The 24,023-nt window shown below is 38.2% G+C and overlaps 4 long non-coding RNA genes across 6 annotated transcripts; 1 reads left to right on the top strand and 3 right to left on the bottom strand.

Moving 5' to 3' along the window:
* Positions 1–1,057: 1,057 nt before the first annotated feature.
* Positions 1,058–5,641, bottom strand: LOC116618066. Of its 3 annotated transcripts, none has more exons than XR_004296015.2 (3): positions 5,523–5,641; positions 1,719–1,939; positions 1,058–1,295 (listed from the first exon to the last, which is right to left on the bottom strand). It is a non-coding gene; the product is annotated as an uncharacterized LOC116618066 (long non-coding RNA). The 3 variants fall into 3 exon arrangements; XR_007312290.1 differs by lacking the exon at positions 5,523–5,641 and adding an exon at positions 5,271–5,285; XR_007312291.1 differs by lacking the exon at positions 5,523–5,641 and adding an exon at positions 2,117–2,498.
* A 274-nt stretch (positions 5,642–5,915) lies between these two features.
* Positions 5,916–11,236, top strand: LOC116618063. The gene is made up of 2 exons (XR_004296013.2): positions 5,916–6,356; positions 10,193–11,236. It is a non-coding gene; the product is annotated as an uncharacterized LOC116618063 (long non-coding RNA).
* Positions 11,237–12,001: 765 nt separating this feature from the next.
* Positions 12,002–15,545, bottom strand: LOC116619352. The gene is made up of 2 exons (XR_004296647.2): positions 15,185–15,545; positions 12,002–12,331 (listed from the first exon to the last, which is right to left on the bottom strand). It is a non-coding gene; the product is annotated as an uncharacterized LOC116619352 (long non-coding RNA).
* Positions 15,546–20,081: 4,536 nt separating this feature from the next.
* On the bottom strand, positions 20,082–21,819 carry LOC116618062. The gene is made up of 2 exons (XR_004296012.2): positions 21,607–21,819; positions 20,082–20,508 (listed from the first exon to the last, which is right to left on the bottom strand). It is a non-coding gene; the product is annotated as an uncharacterized LOC116618062 (long non-coding RNA).
* Between the last annotated feature and the right edge of the window lie 2,204 nt (positions 21,820–24,023).

Here is a 24,023-nt window from a genome sequence, read left to right as displayed (position 1 = left end):
AGAGCTATCGAAATATATATTTTTGGGGGGAAGGGTGGGAGGGGGCACGGTACAGAAACAAAGAAAATAGTAAGCGGGGCAGCCAGACCCCTTCGGGTCATTTCCTTTAACTTTTTTTAATATTAGGGGGGGACATGCCCCCAGTGCCACACCCCCTGGTACGGCCCTGGTTGAATAGCTGCGATAGGCGATTTGCACGTGTCTATTGAAGTGGTGGTTTCTAAGGGGAAGTCGCCTGTCGCATTTTAGATAGGTATGCAACAGGTCTGCAAGCAGAAGGAACTTGTGAATTTTAATGCGAAAATCAATCATTTCAGCGCGACTGTGTGCGAGTTTATCCAAATTCCAAATTTCGGGAACTGTAGTCTAGCTATGTACACATAGTTTAGTTAAACCTTTAAAAGAAAAAAGTCAACCTAAGAAGGCAGGTATTGGCCTGTCGAAATATCGTTTTAAAAAACATAAATCTGCGTTGTTGTCGACTTTTTCTTTATTGATTAATAAACTGTTGACGCAGACCACAAGGTCCAACGCACACCAGCAGATAGAGGCAGTCCGGTGTTTTTTTCCTACGATTTTGTAGTTATAGTATTAGTGTTAAAATCCCTATGTGTGATTCCAAAAGAAATCGACGCAATAAGCGGCTATTCCTTGGTGTTACGGGGAGCTTTGTTTTTCGTGCTCAAGGCCTTTGTACTCTATTTTATTGTCTCGTTCTAAGGTCTTTGTTTTTGGATTTTGTTCCATTGTGTTTTTGGTGCTGGTGCCCCGTAACACCAAGAAACTACCCAAGAAGCGTACCTAGGGGGGGGGGGGGGGGTGGGGTGCGTACCTAGGGGGGTGGGGTGCATAGGGCGACCGCACAGTCTTTGGAGCCAAACATTGCCTTGATTCTTATTGATTTACCTTCAAAAATGTCTTTTTTTTCATAATACAAAAATATATTATGATACCTATGACTGATCACCCCCTTCCCCTCTCAGCATATCCTGGGTTCGCGCCTGTATATCCCCTACAAACAACGGGGGATTTTCACCTCATCGAAGAGACCTCGCACTCTCATTAATGATTTAATTTTATATTATCGAAAATGATTTGCCCAAAGCTGTATACTATTACATATATTATAAGTCTGCAATATATAATAATATCATCCCAAAGAAGGTGCGGAAAATTTGTAGAGACTATTGTCTATTTGTAGAGACTATTGTCTCTTCCAAGTGACGACATTCACGGGCGTCAGGATTTACTTGGCACCAGGCCCCCACTGTTAAGCAGTAGTTCAAGATGGCCCTCTGAAAATGCAAATGAGAAAGGTTTAGCCTTTTATTCGCTGGTTGTAGGAGGAGATAATTCATCATCATCACCAATGACAAAGAGTAGGATATTCTAATCGCACCGAGCCGCATGCTCTTGAGCTACAAGGGGGTAAAACTTTGACAAAACACCCTTTTATTTCTATTTCCTGATATTCCTCATCTTATCTCTCCAGTCCATACCACTAAATAACGAGGTGAAGCATTACACTGACTCTCACTTTTGTCGGTAGCTAACTGCCGCAATAAAATTATTCAATTCGCAGCGAAAACTTTGCCCTTTTGTGTGAAACAAGTTACAGCTCAAAAAACGTGTGACAGAACCTTATTAGGTGAGGTACATCCTTCCCCCTTAAGCTTTTACCTTTGGCAGAGCGGTATAACACAATAGTGACATCCTACCTTTGGTAACGTTTCTTTGCTACGCTTCCCATGCTGTGGGACGGTGATGCCCCCAACAAATCCCCGCGCTTGTTGAATAAAGCACAACAAGACTACCAGAACAGTCAAAGACACCAAGCACCGGACTCTAGCCATTTGTCGTTAAATGAACACTTGGAACTTTGTCAGATAAAGTAATTGGGCTCTCTTCGAGTTCAGCTTTTATTGCATATTGGTCTGTTCTAATAATTGTAAGATTGATAGGTCTAAATTAGATCTTTGAAGTGGAAAGTGTTAGTAATAAACTCTGGGTTGGCGTAGCATTCAAACAGCCCTAAACCTTCCGTTCGTTTGGTCAACAGAAAAAGCGGATGTGATCGAAGTAATGAGCAAAAAGCAACTTTTGCCATAGCACGTACCCATTCATTATAACAGCACCTAACTGCTTAACTCTAGAAATTCCCCATCGTGTACACCTTCTTTGGAAGCAAAATCACGTTTTTAGAGTAGCAGAGAAAAAATAACAACAAGGTTAATAGTTTTGATAACTTGATTAAATGGGCGCTTGTATGTCCTGCCGTTCACTTCCTCTGAATATTTATTACCAGTTGTCATCTCTTCCTTTTGATAATTTAACGCAATTTCCTTTTTGATTTCATCAACCTTCAGTTCTTGTTATTTTTTCTACAATACTAAAGACTACGGGTGGTAGAGGAAGTTTTTGCTTCTAATTGTTCCTTCAAGGTAATCAAAATGATCGATGGCATATCCGCAAAATGTGACCGTAATTGTCTTTTTACGAATATACTTCTGACAAAAACGATGGTAAGCCTCGATGATCAAGGATGGTACAGATGACATCAGACGTTTTGATTGAACAATATACTTATATGTAATAAACGTTTTACAGAAAAGCTTTGTTGCCTCTTTTTCTTCTTATGAGGTTATTCTATTTCTAACCAATTTTAATCAATTGTTGAAAGTTCTATCCTACCTTATAAAGGTTGTCGTTTCTACGAGAGGGTTTCTAAAGAAACACGTTTCTCACGAACATGGGATCAAAAATGCTAATATAGTTTTTTTGTTTCGAATTTTCAAGATTGTATAAAGTTTCTGGTCGTGTCCTCGAGGTATTTTCATTTCTTGTCCATAGTCCTGGGTAATAAAACGGGAAAGATCCCGTTGTGCTCAATATATGCCACGGTAGGAGCTCTTAAAAAATTCAATAAAATAATTTAAACTGTGATGAAACATCTATTTCGGTAACCAAGAAGTCACCCAGATAGTTAACTGCGCAATTGTGCTTCAATGCTCGCTATGAAATAAATCAGAGAGTATGATCGCCGTCTCATTTTCAAGTAAATCACGGGAGAAGCACTAAAAACCACACTCACAGAGATCAAGTCAAAGGGAAATATGCCGTGGTGGAATTTGTTGCGCTAAGAAATTCCAGGTATCCACGATTATGGGCAAATGGGAGGTCAAAAATCGAAAAGTATTATGTGTCATTATAATTGCAACCAAATGTAGGAGACTGAAGAACAGTTATGATAGACACCTTTCACACCCCCTACCCTTTCTCCAGTTTCACTGAAAACTCCCAAAGTACTTTCGGTCCTACTGCTAGATCATTGCTATTAGCCGCTTGTATGAACAACGTTTCATTAAAGAATGTCGAACAACCACTCCTTTGTTGTTGATAACATTTGAAAATGCAACAGTTTACCTAAACTAACCATGCACTATTGAACTCTGATATTTGATAACAATATTTGATTGATATCTCAGCAACTCGCTTGAATTAGCCGATGAAAATGGATGGATTACTTGGTATTGAGCCGAAGTGTAGTATAGCGGAGTGAGTGGCCTTCTTTAATAGATGGCCGTGAAAACCCTCAAGGTGATTCGCTAAACCTCACTCGAGTGTTGAGAAGGGAAGGCCGTTCTACTCTATCGTCTTGACAGCCACTACGATCATTGTAACCGAACCCATGTAACAACCGACAACAGTTCTTATCGTATTATCATTTTGTATAAAATTTAACGGAAAAATGGTTATCAAAATAGGCAAAAGCGTTCACTAATGTTTTAAGACAAAAAATCATATTTAATGTAACGGAAGGAACATGACGCACAAAAAGAAATTGAAAACGACACATTAATTTTAGCCACCAAGAAGAAAAGTGTTATACAAAGACTTTTATTTCATTTATCTTAGCAAGCTTTGCATTACCTATGGAAGTTCTATGTCACCATTGCATTACCATTGTCGCTTTATCTTTTCCCTTGACAAATTGTTGCGAGCATTCCCTTTTTTTTAATGTAGGTAGGTGTTACAATAGGCAAAGTTTAATATACTGTCTTTTTGCCACGAAAATCTTTTACTTTTTTACTTTTAGTGTGGCATTTAAGCAAGAATCCTTATCTTGCACAACGATCAAGGACTAAGCCCGCAGGGAAGACGTTCACATTATCATCTCTGCCATCTTGAATATTTTAGAAAAACGATGCTTCTATGGTCATGAGGTATCAAAATCGATCTATAAAGGTTAAAGCATGGTAAAATTTTATAAACGAAATTAATACAAGCAAGACCAAACATATTTTATCAATCCATTCCTTCCGCCTAAAAAGGCTTTATTTTTAATGAGCTAACACTTTGCTAATTACATTGATACAATTCGAACCTTAAAGTCTTTCAAAAGACTAGGTGATTTGTATCTTGTAAAATATAACAGGGCAGTACTTTATGACAAGACTCGGGTTCCCTGTGCAGGTACAGCACTCACTATTATTATACAGACTTAGAGTGAGGGGAGAGGATTTTGGGCTAGAGCCAAGAAAATGTTATGAAATAAATTGCTTATTACGTTCCCACACTTGATAAATCCCCACCAAGCCTTGTGTTATTGACATTTTCGTTATAAACCAGCTACATCAAGAACCTCTGGCAACCACACTTTTTAGAGATCTGCTTTGGCTTTTCCTGCCAGGCTTTCGCGAGATAGCGTATTATAAGTATTATGCTTTAAAGGTATGGAAATACACAAGAAGAAAACATCAATCTTAATTACCATATTCATTATGGGACTTCTTAGAGCCCAACCCTCAACCAGACCTTGCAAGGCAACAGCGAAGTGCCTAAGTACCTAAAGTATCGATTCTAAGCCTTATTTTCCTTTAGCCCTGTTATCTTTATTGAAAATACAGCTACATTACCGTCTAAAAGCTAGCAACTGCCTTAAGCTCGTTCAATACAAATGATGACGATGTAAGTGTTTTGCACATTAGGAATCTTATAGGGAATATTCCAACACTCCACGCTCCTCTTGCCATTCCTTAGTTTACGTTTACACATGAAAGGAGTGCTGTTCTTACTTAAAAAGTGTCTAGCATTTCAATACTTCTTATCCATAAATAACTGAATGAACCATACTAATGCTATGTTAAATGCTAGTTCAAAAGTGAAATATCTGGTCAAAGCTCATTAGAATGCAGCCAAGGAAGGGCTCCACTTCTTCCTTCATACTTTTAACCCTTTCAAACACGGAATTCTACAATTCTGTGACGCACCTTTATAGATTGTATCCTCTTTGATATGAAAATAAGGTTTTCCAAGCTGATCCTTGATATGCTAAACGTTTTGGTTTGAATAAATGAGATACAAAATCTTCCGTGCGCATGAAAACATATTAAACGCGCGTGTCCAATCAAAGACGAGATAAATCAATCGATTTTAGTACTTCACGTGTACTGTAAGGCTAGATCAATATTTCGGGCTCATCTATATACTTTAAATCATATCTCAATGTTCTACTAACTTACCTGAAGTTTTTGGATACAATTTTGTCCAGGAAACCTTAGTGAGCTATTTCCTGGACTAGTGGCGTTGGCATCTAGATGTCTGCTTTAAAGCTGCATTAAAGATATTTCACTTTAAAAGTACATGTTATTTTTCCTGTTGTCTGATGGTTCGATATCAGCTAACGCCCAGTTGGTAAAAGGCTATTGTTCGCGGAGAGAGGTTTTATTGGATTTACAGATTGTGATTTTACACGTCCATAAAATAATAATGCACTAAACTAATAACTGCATCTATGGTTGAATACAGGATCTTCGACAGTTGTCCGTTACCAAACCATTGCCTAGTAATTACTTATAAGAATAACTAAAGTGAATAATTAGCTATCAATCCATTCAATGCTTAACCCCAAAAATATGAAATCCATGGTTTTTCAGGTTGGCGATAAGAGATACTTGACTTCGCCTCCAGCTATCACATCCCGCGCAAGAATTCAAATGCTTAATGAAGCGATGAAGTGTGTGTAAAACAGGTGCAGTTGTACTCGCATCCGCTAGACCATGATACAGAAACAGTAGGCGTTGAGTTCGCTTGTTGATTATCCTATATAAGATCTATAGAATAGGGGTAGAGATCAGAAGCTAACGCCAGCGGTGCCGTCATACTGAGAGCGGCTCGAATCACGCACATAATTTGGCGTCACCTTACTGCTATTCCCGTTCACAATGCGCAGTTTGGTTATTCTAGGAATAGTGGTGGTCCTAGGCCTGGTTGTACGGCAAAGCCAATGTTTTATGCCCCATGACTTCCATTTTGAGACTCCAGCTCCAAGAATAGTAAGAAGAACATCTGAAAAGGTAATGTCTTATAGGTCTATATATTCCCAATTTGATTTAACGATGATTTAAAGCTTTGAATGGCTCGGAGACTTCCATAACTGTTACCGTGCGCATGAATAATCATAAGTATCAAATCTTTTAAGACGCATTGTTTTCGAACTAAAGACACAATGATTGTGATTTACCGACGTAAGAGAGTTTAAGGAGATATTGTTAGACTTTTGGTGCTTCTCTCTAAATCTCTAACAACTACTCAGATGTAATGTTTCCTCTAAGTTTACGGTAGCTCACAATTAGAAAAGGAATTTTATATAATTATTGTACAATGTTTTAATGGATCAAATTCTTTTAATAAGAACTACACTCAGAGAATGTCAAAGTATCAAATTTTTCTCGTATAATTAGGGGGAAAGATTCCAACGTCTTGATTTTTTAAAGCAAAGTAAGGTGTTTATAAAGATTTCATTTGCGGCAGAGCACGTTCTTGATATGGTAGTGAGAATTACGATAAAGATCATCACCTGTCTGTCGTGGGAGAGCACCTGTTATTTCACCACTCTCTCCATCCAGGAAGCAGACGTTAGCTCAGCGTGCATCTAGATTGTAACAAGATAAATCATCCAAATCTAACATTGTAAATAGATCATAAATTACAAAATCAACAATAGTTGTGTTTTTATTTCACAAACATTTATCCTATTTGACATCTAAAGAATCAGAGCAGCGCAAAGACAAGTACTGTGAGCCCCTGTGGATCGCTAAATAATGTGACCGAGCATGACTTATCTTTTCAGCCTTTTGCTATTAGATACATTTTAAGTGGAATAAGCATTTCATGAATACGTCATGAATACGAAGAGATGATGAGAAGAGCTTGTACTGTATCCATCTCAGCTTGGCCGTTGAACGAATACACACTTTATAAAAAAAAACGTCTAATTTTCAGCTGAGGCTAAACCGTTTTTATTTTTGGACTTCTTAGGGCTGAATATGTTCTTAACAATCATTCTTAAATTATTAGTTGTGCAGTTACTGTAACTATTCCGTGTCTGCGTATTATGCAACGGTATAAACCAAATCACGCATGCGCGCCAGTGGAGCAAAGAATATAAACAAGAGATGCACGCTTTCATTGTGCATTCTCCGTATACGCGTCGAGTAATACCATTGCTTAGCCGAATTTGTCCTTTTGTCGAATCCTGCATGGAGCATGTGAAATTGTACGTTTTTATAATGGCGGTGTGGTGTGCATTTGTAAACTGAAATTTGAATTGAGAGTTTTTTCAACTTTATTGAGTCAACAACATAAATTATTGCAAAGGTTTCAGAAACCATATAAAACAAAAACAAAAAACAGACAAAAAGTATAAGTTAACTAAAAAGGGAAGGTGCCACGTGCCACGGAGTGCCATGCACAACACCGCCCAAGTAATTTATAGAAATTATGTTACATGTATTCTGTTACATTTACAGTTTGGTACCAAAGTCCACGTGCAAGGACGCTCAATATCAAATGTGGTGATAATGCAGTTGAACAATGTTTTTAAGATTTTTTGGGAAAGGCTAAAGGAGTAGCAAAATTAATCGGATCGGCTTTGTTTTAAAATTGTCGAAAGCAAATTGCTTGTGTGGCGTCTTGAAGCGTGAATTGCTGAGATGAAGTGAGGCCCGTATTTTTCAAGTGGCTCGATTTAATTTTCATTTCCATGAATACACATTCTGACTAGTCTGCGAACATGATATCTAAACTTGAAAAAATAATTCAGATTTCCTATTACTTAATTCAGAAACAACTCGCGAAATCTCTTTGAAGCCTCAAAAGTGACGTCATGGCTGGGAGCACCAACTACAGTCGATTGACGAGAAATTGAAGGAAACAAGAGAACGACCACGTTTTCGTCTTCCGATGATTTACATTTTTAGAAAACATAACATTTAAGTCACTTTTAAAAGCAAATATCATCCTTGATGTTTGGCTGTTTTATCTTTTAAAATTTACCATAATGGCAATACAGCTGACCACAATAAACTAGCAAACAATATCATCAATGGATATACAGGAGCATTTTATCGATAAACTAGCAAACAATATCATCAATGGATATACAGGGGCATTTCATCTATAAACTGGCAAACAATATCATCAATGGATATACAGGAGCATTTAATCTATAAACTAGCAAACAATATCATCAATGGATATACAGGAGCATTTCATCTATAAACTAGCAAACAATATTATCAATGGATATACAGGAGCATTTCATCTATAAACTAGCAAACAATATCATCAATGGATATACAGGAGCATTTCATCTATAAACTAGCAAACAATATCATCAATGAATATACAGGAGCATTTCATCAATATACTAGCAAACAATATCATCAATGAATATACAGGAGCATTTCATTAATAAACTAGCAAACAACATCATCAATGAATATACAGGAGCATTCCACCAATATAAATAACAATATAACCTTACAATAGAACTGATTTAAGACTTCTGATTGAAATATTTGATGAAGGACATCACAAACACTAAAACTCAATATGTAATTCATTCATGTTTGCAGCCATGGCACATATTGGCGTATCAGGGGCGCTGCTGGTCCCGTTTTTGGTCCTAAGGCATAAGTTTGGAAATACATGGTTATTCGTTTTTGTTGCCTTTCAAAGAAAACTTCCAAAAAATCATGTTCTAGTCCAGGCCTATGTGGCTGTAAAACAAAGCGTGTTTTTTTTTTCAAAAGTAACCGTTAGAGAACATGAGCTCGTTTGCTGATTTTTGCAACCGAGAGAAGGCGATTTGTGTTTTGAACGCTAGAGCAACACAAGTTTCTTATGTAAGCCCACGTGATAAAGAAAGGTTACATTATTACATTAATTTTCGCGACGTCAAAATTTCGCGATTTTGAGATGGCGATATTTCGCTACACTTTATTTTCGCGATTTTTCTATTTTTGTAAAAAAAACAGATCGCTTTATTTTCGCAATTTCGCGATTTTAAGATAATAAAATCAAGCAAAACAAGTGGAATGTGCTGTAATCATCAAAACTGAAACAATTTGTAACAAAAAGATGAGTGAGCTAAATTTAGTTTTATAAAAGTATATAAATACAAGTCCAACTCAACCTCTTACCGTACTTGGTTACCGTACTATGTATAGGAGCATCACTAATAAACAAGGTGTTTCCATAAAGCTCATTTTAAACGGCCAATATTCCCCAAAAGGCTTCTTGTGTAATCACTTAATTTTCGCGCATCCTAATTTTCACGAAATTTAATTTTCGCGTCCCTTTTTTTTGCGAATCTTTTAAAATCGCGAAATTCGCGAGAAATTGAAGTGTCAAGAAAATTAAGTGTAATAAGGTACTTCCATTAGGCTCAAGCCAATACTTACACACTTTACAAGCTGAACTTCCGGTTACCGTTCGTCGTCTATCTAGGAAACGTATTTGGGGCAGGACCCTCAATGACAGTTTCATCAGAGAATGCACAGCAAGAATGGTGTTTAAGGGTGATTGTACATAAAACTTTTCCAGCCAAAAAGAGGGCTTTAGCCCCACCCTCACCCCTAGATCCGCTAGAGTATTTTATCCGTCGATATTAAACGTAAGCAGGGGCGTAGCCAGGGGGGTGGCCTAGGCCCCCCCCCCAGTAAATGTATGAGACATTATCTAAAATACAGAAAAAAAGGCCTTGAAAGTCCTTTTTAGGCCCCCTCCTGTTAAAAATCCTGGCTACGCCGCTGGTATGTTAGGTTCGTTTTCTAGCCTTTCATGTTTTTTATCTTTAACGCAATAAAATGCTCATTTTGCTCACAATTCCTCCCTATCTATACTGTAGGCTAAACGAGAAATGGAAGGGTTCTGCCAAGCCGCAAGAAGATTTTGCTTAAAAAGAAAACAAGAACTCTATCGAGTAGCTGATAAGAAAACAAGCACACAACAACATCAACGAAAGTATTCATACGACTGACCACCTGTGGGATTAACCAAAAGAGAAGAGATCGGTGGAAAAAGACATTTGATGCTGTCGAGGTTTTGACGGGAAATGATTATTTTTTTATATAAAATCTACACAATCTACACGTCGACTTGTGTCGTATAAAAAAGCATTCTGAATGGTTTCTTGTTACCAGGAAGGAGTGTTATTTTCATCACGTGATTCTCTCTCGGTACCAGGCTTCCCCACCTTGTCAGTGAAGACACTGGGACTTTGTGCAGCCAGGAGCTCTTAGATTTATAAGACCATCATACAAATTCACACGAATAATAATCTATGAGCTACCATGATTGTCAAGATTATCATCACTAGCACCAACACAATCATCATCATTTCCACATCATCATCTTCCTGATATAGAACAATTTGTTTTCAAAACTGTCGTTTTTCATGCTCGCTCGCTTTCTTATTAGGACATTAAATACAATATCTAGGAGTGCGCTTCTATCACTTTTCGCTTCTTTCCTCTCTTAGAACAATTTGAGCGTCAAGAAATTCCATGTAAATCCGCAGTTATTCGTGTTTACTATGATTTTACTGTCCGCCACCTTGAAAAACTGACCCAGACCCTATCGATTTAGATCACCACAGGTCTCCCGAGTGCCTGCCCTAGGCTCTTTTAGACCATTAAGAATAGATATCTTCTTTATAAAACAAACCTTTAAAGTGGTCTTCCCCGAGCTAGAATCTAAGAGTTGAGAGCTAGCGTTATAAAGTGTACTCGAAGTCTACTCAAACTCGTTCCCACTCTTCACTGATGAGGTCGGGAAGCCTGTGCCTAGTGTTGGCGCGCATGCGTGGTAAGGGGGCTTATCGCTAAGCAGCATAGGGAAAACTATTTCAGTCTTAGTTTTCATATAATAATAAAAAATATATAGCATCCTATCCTGGGAGTCTTTATAATAAGCAAAGTTTGTTTTGTTTTGACCAAAACGTCCTTTAATTCCGTTTTTTTTTTTTTTAGATTTCCAATCGGGTTACAGGATAAGTACATTGCAGATCAGAAGTAGATCTAATGCCTGTAGTTTGCGTGTAGTCTGCGCGTTTGCGCGTGTAGTTTGCGTGTAGTCTGCGCGTTTGCGCGTGTAGTTTGCGTGTAGTCTGCGCGTTTGCGCGTGTAGTTTGCGTGTAGTCTGCGCGTTTGCGCGTGTAGTTTGCGTGTAGTCTGCGCGTGTAGTTTGCGTGTAGTCTGCGCGTTTGCGCGTGTAGTTTGCGTGTAGTCTGCGCGTTTGCGCGTGTAGTTTTTGTGTAGTCTGTGCTATTTGCGCAGACAACATGCTATGTGTGCGTATAGTTCCTTATTTTTTCACAATAGAACTAGGCGTGCAAAGGCGTAGCACGATAATCCATCAGGGAGAACGAACAGGAAAAAGGCGAGCGGGGCAACATGATGGCTAATTATGACTTATTATGGTCACGTGGGATAGGGGTCAATAGGTCACGTGGGAGTCAATGGGTCACGTGGGATGAGGGAGTCAATGGGTCACTTGGGATGAGGGAGTCAATGGGTCACGTGGGATGAGGGAGTCAATGGGTCACGTGGGGTGAGGGAGTCAATGGGTCACGTAGGGGTCAATGGGTCACGTGGGATGAGGGAGCCAATGGGTCACGTGGGATGAGGTGATTAGTTTCTCACACTTTTAAGACAAATTTATCTCATGGTATTTGTTCCGTTTGTAAGAACTCCACAAAAAGTAACGTTTGCACACTTTATTTACTTGTGCTCTTCCGATTTCATCGCATTTCAGAGCATTGCATTGGTTTCAATAACACAAAAAATATCTATGTACTTTAACAGTGTTCATTATTTCTAGCTTATTTTACCAAAATAGTCATATGTCCAATACTGCTCGATTCCCGTCGAATAAGTTGATTATTTTAGAATCTGTTCTGGTTTTCAGGCGGGCGTTTTTGGGATTCTGGGTCCAAGAAGGCGCACAGTTCTGGTGACCGCTTGCATAACTCGGACCATTTTCGCATCTGTGAATAGAAAGAGATGTGTTACCAGTCTGTGAATAGAAATAGATGTGTTACCAGTCGTTGATGCAGGGAAGAAATAGAGGAGGTAGCTTTGTCTCATTTGTTGATCAATCATTTGTCGATCATTTGTTGGTTACCCAGGCTAAGCAAGGGGGAATGTGCAGTCAGATGTTATTGGAAAATATCTAATATCTGGACAGTTTTTTATTATAATGCTTCCTCCATTCCATGCAGTGATAAGAAAATTCAAAAATAAAGGGAAGGGGACTGAAATCCCCTAATTTCCATCCACTTATACGATGAACATTATCTAATCCTCCCTATATCAATAGGCGTCTTTTTAAAAAAAATTATGTAGTATTCTTCTAATGTAAGCCTTAAAAGGTATCATTGTTTTCCATTTTACCCTTGTATTTAAAAGTTTACCATGTTTTATAAAATCTAGCGCTTCCGAGAAATGCTCTTATGATATCTATTCAAGTACTTCAAATCTCACAAAATAAATATAAAAAAAGCAGGAAGGACCAGGTGCGTTTCCTTTCAAATAAAAGAAAGCCTTTTTTTGAAAATGGATTGAATAATTGAGAGCCTCGCCTCCTTAATGAGGGAACAAATAATTAAGCGATGAAGTTGTTCGCCTTCAATTGATGAGTAAAACCTATTTATGCGCTCCTTTCATTAACGTTAACTATTGATAAACGAAACAATTATTTTTACCTGTTAAATCTACAAACGTCGTATTTAAAAAGCTGCACTTATTTTGTACAATGCATTTTCACTTGAACTAATTCCTTGTTAAATACATATTTTGCCTGCAGCGTGGTTAGAGATGACAATGAACAGGTTACAGGTGCAGCGAAAATACAGCAAAAGGATAATCAAACAAATATATAATAACCAAAGTTATTTATTAAAAAAAAAATTTAAACAATATTTACTCACAATTGTCCCAAGAGCAATAGAAGCTCATCTCGGGGTCTTTTGTAGCTCATCGTTGGGACTTTTTTTTAACCAAAGTTATGATACAAGACTCTTTGATGAACTTAGATTCCTTCCCAAAAGCATTTCTATTTCTGGATAAGCATTTACTAAATAACATGGTTTTGCTCAAAAAAATTTAAATATCTCTATATGTGCCTATGAAATTCTTGCTTTCAAGACATTCTAACCATAATCATTATGGTTGTAATGAGACCTGCGCGTTTTATGAGATATGAAACTCATGCTTTCATTTTATTCATTTCCATTTTCAATCGGTTCGATTTTTCCCTCAACTTCCCTTGGTGTTTTCCTTTCTAGTTTAAGTTCATCACCTGATCTCACTTGTTTTTTACTCGTTCTGTTATTGAGAGAGCCGCCGACTAGCCTTTATTTCACCCGTTTATCACCTGATCTCACTTGTCTTTTACTCTTTCTGTTATTGAGAGAGAGCCGCCGACTAGCCTTTATTTCACCCGTTCATCACCGATCTCACTTGAGTGATTCCCTCTCTCCTTGAGGTAACCGTGTGAGGTGATAAAATTAAAATATCTGAGTCTCGACATTTTCATGTTCTTTGCATGCTTAAAAATTTGGTAAAATCTCATGCTAGACGTTCTTATAAAAAATGTTGAATTGGATTTCAATTGGCAAAAGTAAGGGAAATCGGACGTTGTTAATAATAATCAGTGCCAAACAGGCCTTGGAATAGAAAAATATCAGGGGCACAGCCACGCCCCTACAAGTCATTTCCTTATACTTGTGTGCCCCCAGTGCCCTACCCCCTTAATTATTGTATTTTTGACAAATAAAATTACAACATAATAATCGAAGTATGAAGTACCTGGGTCAAGATGCGTCGCGTCTGAAAACTTAGTACAGTTTTTATCATGTTATGACATCAAACTACACTAGGAATGTTGATCTTAATATAGGCTAATATAATTTTTCGTGACTGAGGCTCTTTAAACGATTGAGCCCACGGCGACTTATTATCCCGCACACTGTGCGTGAGTCAGCCCGGTAGGACGCTAGCTAATTACTTTTTCTTACACTCAAAATTTACCCTTTATTAAAAGCACAAATTATATGCTGAGCATTTGTTCATAATTATATGCTATATATTTGTGTTTTTATGTCAAGAAACCAGTGTTTTATTTTATTTCCTTATGCTCTAAAAGATACTAGTGATCTGGTGATATAATCTTGTTAACCTCGATAGTTTGTATCATTGTCTTGACGCTATCACTTGCAAAGTTTGTAAGATATTTCTTCGTTATAATCCAAGAGCAACTTCTATCTTTTCCACAAGTATCTAGTCTTTCCGAAACGCTACTTCGTATTTAACTGCCAAATTATAACCCTCGCAAAACGGTCACATTGTAGCTATGTGTCTTCCTTGTTTTCTCTTTTATTAGATGAATTATATTTATATTTTTTTCTGTTATAACTAAAGTCATACGAGAAAGAGCTTTACGTCCGGCTCGAAGGACCACGAGTACGCCATCAAGTACTCACAAGCCCATTATAAACTCCAATTTTTAATTAAAACCTTATCGATTTTTTTATCAATAAAAAGCAAACGGACGCTTAATCATACGTTTCAAGCTATGCTTGAAATATTTTAGTACTTTGTTTATCCTCAAGATCAAGAATGACCTCAACAACATGGAAAAAAAGCATTTAATCAAAACGACATGTCACCCGGTATAAAAAAACTAAAAAAACTAAAATCAGTTGCGATAATACTAGAGTCCTGATGAACGCTTTTTAGTCCAAATAGAGTTTAATACATCCATAGCAATGAATCGTCTCACGAATGGCGCGGAAGATCATATTTATCTTAAGCCGAACTTTAACTGTTTTCTGACTTACCAATAAATTCCTTTTTTTCCCTCTACTCGAAACCCAGCTGTAGGATACGCATAGATCTGCCACTGCTAACAGCACTAGCAGAGTCAGGACGATTGTTGTTTTGGAAGTCATTCTTGCTTGCGAAATAACGCGGCCTCACTTGTCTTCTTGTCTGTGATCAAATCTACGGTCAGCCTTTTTTATAGCAGGATCTCTTGCAAAATCACGCTCATTTAGCAGCTGTGCCATCAATCCTAAAATGGTAGTACGAAACGGGCGTGGGTTTTATTATCTAATTGGAGAACGCTCTTTCTCGAGATCGTCTCCGCCTTATTGCTAGATATCGTTTCGATTGGTGGATCTTGCGCGTATCATAGCAACATGCTACTAGTATTTCACCAAATAGAACTTTACTTCTCAAAATTTGATGTTTAACAAGGAACCGATGTTTTTAGTATTTTTTGTGCTTCACTTCCGCTCAAGCACGTGTCTAAATTTCTATAAGCGATTTTTATTCCAATGTGCTATAGCTTTTCTACTACACACAAACAGATGGTGGGGAGGAAATAATAAACCATGGCCTCAAACGGAAAGCCTAAAAAAAGAAACCAAATAAAGAAGGAAAGAGCAAAAACAAACTGTTCATTTAGAAAAAAAGCTATTTCTAGAAGAACACTTCAGGATTTCTCCTACTTCCTGCTTATATTCGCGAATAAACTCGGCTATGGTTCATTAATTTAATGTTTCAAACAATTTACTGTCCTTGTTATTATGTACGATGGAGACCAATCGAAAATGAAGTCGTTTAGCAATAACCTCGCGTTAATAACTTTTACAAGGCGTTAACGATTAGCGGACTGAGTTACACTTCACAAGATAAGCGCGCTTCTATTTACCCCGCTGAGTTTAATAACTTTTTGTTCAAACCAGATAAATTTGTATGAACAAGCATTAAATGTAAGGAAAAATAATTTCTGAGAAACAAAAAAGGTGTTGAGATTATTGTCTCAAAGTTTGACTCCTCGCTGACGATATTTCTAGTTACTCTTTAAAAAGAGTAAGACACTATTGACATGGCAATAAAACTTCTTACATCTTTTTTTTCTCTCTTACTTCAAGCATTTGTTGTGGGATTTGATTCATTGGCGATTACATCAAATAGCTGCTTCGTATCATTACATCCTCCAATAAATTCAAACCTAAAGACGACCCTACGTAAGTTGATCAAGCACTCCATACTGTTTTTCATTTTGGCAGTAAGGACGCACCCCTTGACAACAACCCACACCGCGCATATTTGACGAGATCACATAATTTACTAATGTAACTTATACGAGGAATATGATTTTCATCAAGGCGACTCGACCCAGCATTTTCCTAGTGGTACCACTCATTTTTAAATCGCTTATGCCGAGAAACGTCAAGTTGTTTCCCATGTGTAATGTACCCAGTTAGTAACATAAAGATTGAAATTTGATAAAAGATAACCATCTCTGCAATCTGACTCATTACCAAGTGATTAGGGGGCCACGCCTGTTTTCTGTAGAGTTCGTGTTACTAGGCCATTTCGAACACTTAGAAAATTAAAAATACCAGGAATTTAGGCACCACATGCTTGCCTTACCAAATAGGTATTTTACAGGATTGTCAATAGAGCGGTCTTTTGCTACATTTGAAAACAGAAATATCGGGTTCAAATGTATGCAAAACATTACTGCAAAATTGACTTCTAAAATTTCGCTTATCTCTTACTTATGGTAATTCTCTAAAGAAAAGTCAATTGGCATACAGCTTCTACCATACGCAGCTTACCATGCCGCGAATCAAAACCTTGAAACAGAAAATGGGAGATATCGGGGACAATCGAGCGTGATTTATTTCACGCGTGCTTCACATGATGTTCTGACAGGTCCGAGACAATGGACATTCTCAAAGCAAAATTGAGTCCAGAACTGGCAATGTTAAACCTTTATTCGTTAATGGAAGAATGTCTTAGAAGTTTTCGATGAATACCAGATTCAGAGATCATATTTTACATTGCCTCCTCCTGAAAACATAAAGGGAAAAAAACGATTTTTAGAAACGAGTCTTTTTTGTTCAAATTGACATACAATTCCGTTTTGTAGACGAAATTGAGCTCTCTCGCCTTGAACCATGTTCGCGTTTATAATTCTAGATTGCGATCTCTTGTTCTTTAGTCTGCTAATATAATTTCTAATACTTTTCGAATAGTTAGGAGCACAAATAAAATCCTAGAAAGTAATGATTAAGGAAATTCTACAAGTCAAGTTTTAATGTTATGTTTTTGCATAAATTTCAACTCACTATTTCTGTTTCCCGAAGGCAGAGAAAAATCGCTTTATTTACGATTTTTTTCTAAAATACCTATACGGCAAGGCAAGGCAAGGCAAGGCAAGGCAAGGCAAGGCAAGGCAAGGCAAGGCAAGGCAAGGCAAGGCAAGGCAAGGCAAGGCAAGGCAAGGCAAGGCAAGGCAAGGCAAGGCAAGGCAAGGCAAGGCAAGGCAAGGCAAGGCAAGGCAAGGCAAGGCAAGGCAAGGCAAGGCAAGGCAAGGCAAGGCAAGGCAAGGCAAGGCAAGGCAAGGCAAGGCAAGGCAAGGCAAGGCAAGGCAAGGCAAGGCAAGGCAAGGCAAGGCAAGGCAAGGCAAGGCAAGGCAAGCATGTGGTGTCTGCATTCCTGGTATATCCAGCGGCGTAGCCAGGATTTTTAACAGGAGGGGGCCCAAAAGGGACTTTCAAGGCATTTTCTCCCCTATTTTAGATCTCATACATTTACTGTATTTTTGGCTGCTAAAAGGGGGGGGCCTAGGCCACCCCCCTGGCTACGCCCCTGATATCATTTTCTTAAATGTTACACAACCTCAACAGAAAGCAGGCGTGGCCCCTAAACACGTGGTAATAAGTCAGAAAAATAAGACATGAGATGACAGCTTTACCGCTATGAAAATGTTAGGTCGAGTCGCTTTAAAGTAACACTTTATATCTTCGAGATCAGTAATTTCTCCGCCTATGCGTTATCTGTAAGTGTTTACCCTTCTTTGATGGATCCATGTGTCTGATATAACACTTGCATTATGCGCCTGGGAGATCACAGGACAAGGTTGTGTGATGATCAAAATCGTCAAGCTGGCAGTGACAAATTGGTAAACTACAAACTTATTTCCGACTCTAATTGAGTTTCAAGTGGCTCTTTGACCTGTTTGTAAAACGATGAAAAAGGGCGACTCGATTAATGAAGACAGATTGTCATGTTATTTCTTTTTTTTGGCTAGCAGCAAACAATTTCCGGAATCTGTGAATTAACAAAAATATTGAAGAAATTAATATTTCTATCTAGAAACCTATTCTACTTCCATTAACATTAGCAATTCATCCACGAAACACAATGAGATTGAAAACAATCAATTTTGACATTTTGTTTCAAACTGCTGTTTGCTAAGGGGTTATTCAATGTAATTAAGATGCTGAGAAATCTGATTTTCACTTATTTCGCTTATTAAAAGTTTCCAGCAGTCATGCTAAAAATGACGTTTAATTTTCAAGCGCATTTTTGCCAAGCTTACACAACAGCAGGGGCGGATCCAGGATTTCAAAATGGGTGGATGATGGCCGGATAGGCGGCTTATAACTGATCCAGTGGTTCTGGGTAGGTCACACAGATCTTACATACTTCGAGCTGTATTGGATTTGTCGAGTCAGCAAAGTAAAGCAGGCACATGGACAGTACCTTAGATATTTATTTTCTTTAAACAAAGTGACTTTTTTTACTCATAAAGGGGGGGGGGGGTGGATATCCACCCAATCCACCCCCCTTTATCCGCCCCTGAACAGAAACATCAGCATTACAGCGTTTTTGTAAACGTTGCATTTGGACGCAATTCGATTTTAAAATTTCTTGCCAAAAAGGTAATAGCAAAAGTGTCATTTATTTCTACTCAATTTCGTGTCTTAAATATATATTATTAATATACTTCACTACTCCTTGACTATTAAATGTTCGTGATCCGATGAGGTTAAGGGCGTAGAGAGACATGCAAATCAACATATATTGTGTAATAACAGCGGAGCTTATATCTATCCACTAGAGGTCGGATATCGCCTACGTGCCATTAACGTGCATCACGTCTGCATCAATCATAGACTATTTGGAGGAAAAACATCATGCGTTCAGTTATAGGTAACAACAACTCTTTAATTGACTCAAGGCGCGCGGCCAGCAGGGTTTGAAGACGGGGGGAGGGGTGGGGGATACGCGCGCCCTGTGTCCACCCCAAGGTACGCACCCCTGTGTTTGGTCCACATGAACGCACCCCTGTGATTGGTCCACATGAACGCACCCCTGTGATTGGTCCACATGAACGCACCCCTGTGATTGGTCCACGGACCTATCAACAAATGAAGAGAGGTAAATCGACAGATGTTGTTAGTTATTTTGTGGGCTCTTAGTTCAGCTTTGAAATAAGGATAGACATCGAGATTTCGCTTAACAGAAACGCAATGTGTGACAAAATGCTGAATGTGGAGAGTCGATGCCAAAGGATTGTTTTATCTCGTACATAGTAAAGAATCGGAAGTAAGAATATACTTTTATGAGAAAAATAAGTTTTTATACATTTTAATTTTTTTTGCATCCCTTAGAGCATGTCTACCGCCCATCTTTAATAAGGGAGGGGAGGGCGTGGGGACCATTTCAACTAAGGGATAGAGGGAAGGGGTGGAGGTGTTGACTTTCCCTGCTAAGCTAGAGTTGTTTTACCATTTGCGCGCTCACTTCATACGTATAATGTGATGCCGTTGCAATCGCCATTATCATCAGTTTCTGGCAGTTTTTAAGATACATTTTTTTGGACTAGGGTCATTAAGAGCTTGGTGCAGAATTGTATCTTTAAAAACTACTAAGGACCGTTGGCCATGTTTTTATTGCATTTCTTGTTTGTACATTTAATTGATAGGGCTCTAGGTTATACGTAATATTTAAGGTTTGTTTGAGATGGTATAGTAGTGCATATCCTGTAATATATATTACATAATGATTCTTATCTGATTTCAAAAAGGTTGAGTTTAAAGATAATTCCATAAAACAGGTCATATATACTTTCATATACAAATTAGCTTATATTCAAACATTATGAAAGCACGTTCATTTCCTCTCATTCTCATCATCTTCTTCCACTGGCTCCGCTCGCTTGTCTTTCTGCACGCTCGTGGGGCCATGATTCCGAGGCTTCTTGGGAACGTATGCCTTCCCCGTCACCATCACCAAAGCCGTTCAATCCCTGTGCGCAGCGAATCTTCGCCAACGCGCAAAACCTGCTCTGTCTGACAAGCTACCATAAAAAAAATCAACTTTTGAAAAACAAATCAACTTTTTACTTAGGGGCTTAAATTAATGTATTATGGCAGCTCAGAAATTATTTCAAAGGGTGGTTTGATATATGAAAACTGCATAAAACACGTGACTTTTTGGGTGACAAATTCGCGCGTACTCTTCTTAAGGGAAATTCTAGATAAATCACTTTTTTAACTCTAGAAAAACTCCAGAAATCGAGTGGTGGCCAGTGTTACACTAACCAAGTCATGACCGACTGCGCGCCAATTTGAAACATGCTGAAAACCTAACGACGGCAGTAAATGTTTGTTTTACAAGCTCCGATGAAGCTCCTTCGACAGCCAAACCAATCCCTTCGGCACTATAGTTCGCGGACGCTTGATTTACAAATAATAAAAGGCTGGCATATTTCGCGAGACTTTAATTTCGCGACTTGGGGACAAAATTATGCAAAAGAGTCAAAAAAAATTTCCTCCAGAATGTTTAAAACAAAACTGTAGCAAACACATCATCGTCTCAACCTTTTTCAGAAAAAAAAAACGATGATAAAAAAAAAGGTATTTAACTTCGCGTCTTTTTTTATTGCGAAATTTAAGTAACTTAATTATTAGTATCAATAAGTATTACTCTCGGCAATCAGTATCTCGGAAAAAGGGTAGACATTTTTAGATGAGAACTTTGACATGCCATATAGGCGAGAGTTTGTATCGATATTTTGCTTTTGTTGATTTAACGATTAACGACGACTCTCGATTTCAAGGCAATATTTCTTACGGACGGCAAATGTTACACATTTAGCCTCGAGCTATTTTCATACTCCTATCTGTGCTCAAAAAAGCGTTAGCGCAGAACTATTTCCCTCGGGGTTACAAAAAAAGCTAATATTTCGCCGAAGTTAATACTTTTTTCTTCAAGAATCGATTTCAAACGATTTAGACAATAAAATTGATAAAAGTACGGATTTGATTTCCTTGGGGATAGACATTAGCCTCCCTCACAGGTGTTTTTAGGCAGCAACGCTTAGATGGACATCGGTGCAATGGAAAACTGCGAAAGAACATTTAAGCTTTTTGGAGATAAGTCGAAGGCCACTTACTGTAGTCCTTTTGCCGTGGATACCCCCCATCGTGTAGCCCTTTGCAGCTTCTAAAATCAAACTCAGCGATACCAATACGAAAATCAAGGAGATCAGAGTCCTCTTCATCATAGCTGGTATTTCGCCCGTCGACTGTCAAGTGTAACTCAGCTTTGTGGACAAAGCAGGTTTTATACACATTTCGGCAATAGGGTCTTTGTCATCATCTTAGCATGAGCCTTAGCCCCCGCCAATAAATCTTTAATGAAACTCAATAGACAGGAGGTACAAACATCCACTAAGTATAGGTATAATGGTTGTCTAAGGCTTTGGAATCCTTTTGATGTATGAAAGAATCTGTAATAACTTGTTTTGTTTATTCTATGGGGATGAGACCTCGCAGCAGACGGAAAAAGATTTCCCATAATATGTCCTGGCTCAGTGTGCTTGTCAGTGCTTCGCGTTGTTTTATTTGATGATTCATCGAGTTTTGTTGATCAAAAAAGTTTGATCATAAAAGTAACCCGTGGTTTGTTAAGTAATTTGCATCAAATCGTAATGATCAAATATTAGAAAAACGTTTAAATGGCTATCATTGCTAGCAGGATTCATAACAAACAAACAATTTTTCTCCAAACAGTAATATTACGTCAAAAAGCACAGAAACTGTTTCAAATATTACAATAAGAATAAAAGTGTGTAAAAAATGCCCTCTGTTAAGAGGAACTCAAGTAAAATACTTTGTACCACTCGTGTTCTAGAACAGGTGATCGTTGGAGTCATTATCGTTACCACCAACTAGGAAGAATCAATATCATGTATCTTCCACGCGATTACCTTTGAGAGACCCGTCCACGTAAACAAGCACAGGCCTCAGGTGGGCTTGAATGGATAGACTTCCGGGGATTGTCTCGGTACGTTTGGATCAGACGATACGGTGTGACCAGAGTAAATGCTTTGGCTTTGACTACTTTTTCAACTATTTCAAATGTGAACTCTTTTCCCATCAAAAGGCAGCAATTATCCACGTGGAGACCAAAGGTAACTTCTAAAGACATAACCCCTCCCCTCCCCCCCCCCCGGTATTTCAAAAAATTGAACCTACATTTACTGTCATTCGTGGATGCTAAAAAAGGGTCAGAAGTTGGGGGGTAGGTGGGGCTTGCCCAGGAGCTACAGGAAAATTTCGGTACATTCTTCACTGCCTACGCATGATGTGTCAAAGTAAACAGAACACCCTCACTGTAGCTGCTTATGGAACAGCAAGTTGGGGGTCATATCTCCCACGAATAATCGAGGATTGGGAAGAAAAACACTTTTGATTTGATAAATAAGAAGAAGAATGTACTTTCGAAATTGAAACCACAGGTCGAGGAAGCAATTAATATGGAGATTTCAAGACTGCTTAAGATTGGACAAAATAGTGTTATTAAAAATGCTGACATCTACAAGGTATATGGTACCATTCTTAAGGCTCCTATGAAAGAAATAAGCAGTGTTCGCCAGCCATAGCATTGCCATGGTGACCCTAGAAAAATCTTAAAAGGTTTCTGAAATGTGACCCGTACAATTAGGGCTTGAAACTCACGCGTTTTTGTGTTTAGAATTCTCTTGGTAAAGGCATTTAGAGGAAATGCAATCTTTCTTTTTTTTAACTTTATTAACTCGCGTTATTAAGTAGAGCACTTTTACAGCTTATTACCAATATTAATAATCTTCAAATTAACCAAAGACAAGTGAAAAATTTAGTATGAAGACATATTTTTTTAGAACTTTGAGTAAGTTCTGAAAATAAAAATATAAATGAGTCACGAAATCATAATGATGCTAAAAAGTGTTCGGAACTGAATCACAATGTGCGCGCGCCGGTAAGATAATCCGTACTTATAGTTAAATCTGAGGCTTAATACATTACGATGCGGATACAGCAGATAAGCATGATCAGCAAAGTGCAGGTGGTATGCAAATACATGCGCAATAGGCTTTTAGATTGGTATGAAATTCTCCCGGTGGATAAGTGCAAGCGTCTAGTCGATGTATTTAATTTAGCAATGAAATCATTAAGTGTTTCGATAGCCTGATGTTAAACGACACCCCACCCTTCAAAGGTATTGAGCACTTGTTGACATCGTTGTGGCAGTCACACCCTCCCACTGTCGCAGGCCGTTTATAGCCCTCAAGCACCATGCAAACAATATGCCAATATAGCTGGAATCATTTTGAGCGGGTAGCCCTTTGTGGAAAGCACAGAGGCGTAGAGCATAGCTTTTGCTGATATATTTTACTTATGCTACAACTGCCCGAATCTCGCTATCTGAATTGCTATGATGACAAATCAGAAGAAAACACTACGGAATTTTCTATTCAAACAATCCTGTTGCAATTGAAGCAAAAGATACAAAAAAGCCCTACCCAAGTTTTAAGCTCTCAAAATTTTC

The sequence above is a fragment of the Nematostella vectensis genome, chromosome 7, assembly GCF_932526225.1.
Source record: "Nematostella vectensis chromosome 7, jaNemVect1.1, whole genome shotgun sequence".
Taxonomy (NCBI): domain Eukaryota; kingdom Metazoa; phylum Cnidaria; class Anthozoa; order Actiniaria; family Edwardsiidae; genus Nematostella; species Nematostella vectensis.
This window is presented reverse-complemented; position numbering and strand designations above follow the sequence as displayed.